This window comes from Sinocyclocheilus rhinocerous, unplaced genomic scaffold (assembly GCF_001515625.1).
Source record: "Sinocyclocheilus rhinocerous isolate Xijiao unplaced genomic scaffold, SAMN03320098_v1.1 scaffold34753, whole genome shotgun sequence".
Lineage (NCBI taxonomy): Eukaryota > Metazoa > Chordata > Actinopteri > Cypriniformes > Cyprinidae > Sinocyclocheilus > Sinocyclocheilus rhinocerous.
This window is the reverse complement of record NW_015643053.1, coordinates 1-1,366: the sequence shown is the minus strand read 5'-3', so window position 1 is coordinate 1,366 and position 1,366 is coordinate 1. Positions and strand designations below refer to the sequence as shown.

At 37.0% G+C, this 1,366-nt stretch overlaps 1 pseudogene; it reads right to left on the bottom strand.

The window, feature by feature from the left end:
• Positions 1–333: 333 nt before the first annotated feature.
• On the bottom strand, positions 334–1,277 carry LOC107756968 (alpha-1-antitrypsin homolog; annotated as a pseudogene).
• Positions 1,278–1,366: the final 89 nt, after the last annotated feature.

Sequence of the window (1,366 nt, the reverse complement as noted above, 5' to 3'; positions counted from 1 at the left end):
CTGGGTAATCCAATCAACAGACACAGATTTTCATTTCTACACCAACTGTGTGGAGTATGAAAGTAATTGTAAGACATAGGTTAGGTTGTATTCCCTAATTTATTATTTATTTTTTTTAAACTTGATTTATTTTTTTTTCCAATTAAGAAGTTACAGTTGCCACTTGGCAGATAAGTGTGCATTCACCAGAGGAAACAGAAATACTAGGTCTCCAAGACCAGGTTTGAAGACCTCTAGAAGAAGAATCGAGTATCTCTGTCCTATATTAATAGAAATATAATGGCACAACAGTTGTTTATATCACGGCCACCTGCTGGCTAATGTTGTCATGGCATCATGAATGTCACATTATTGTTTTTCCACTGGATTGACAACTTTTCCAAAGAAGAGGATGTTGTCATTTTTTTTGGTCAGTGATAAAGATCATGAATGGACGGTCAAAACTCAAAGTATCCAATGGGCTGTAGAGTTGTGGTCTGAAATCAACCGTTGTCACTGCTGCTGCAGTGGTTCCTTTCTCATCTAGATCCAGACTGGCCTTATGCAAAGCCTGAAAGTGAATCAGAGCGAGTCCTCTTAAAAATTGATGTTTTTTTGAAATGGTACATTAAAAATATTCCGTTAATTTAAAATAGTATTTTAGAAAGGGATCTAGAAATTTTACCTTTGAAATGAGCATCTATTTAGAAAGGGATCTAGACATTTTACCTTTGAAATGAGCATCCTTTCCTCTGAAATTCCTGTGAAGTCGGCTTTATCTGTAAACATATCAGCCATTCCCATTCCTTTCAAAATATCTTTCAGGGAATATGATGTTTTCAGAGAGAGCTTGGGGACAAAGATGTCAGTTTTTCTGAAGGACAAAAAAAAATCATTGACCGCCCCATATGGAGATATTGAACTTAAAAACATTTGAACATCAAAACGCTTTTTTGAATCAGTCAGGATAACCTTAATTTTGATATACATTAAATAATTATGACAACCAACCTTTTTCTGACAGCTGTCCTCCACTTTTCAATGTGCTGTCTAGAGATGGCCATCTCCAGATCTTTGATGGTCTTAACTGGCCTGTGAATATCTGGTACAGCCAGAAACATGGAGAAAGAGTCGTTGTAGTCTAGACAGAGGACTTTAGAAGTGAGTTCGACATCATAATAAACTTTGAGGGATTCGTACTGGTGCATCATTTGTACAGGAACGGTGGTCTCAGCGTCCACATGAAATCTACTTTGACGGGTCCTGCTTGGGTTAAATGGCATGTCCCATTTTCCTTTGAAAGAGTGACATTTTTAAAGGGATCTTGAGACGATGGCATTGCCAGAATTACAAAAGTCTGTGACTATTGTATAGGTGTGTGAGTTTA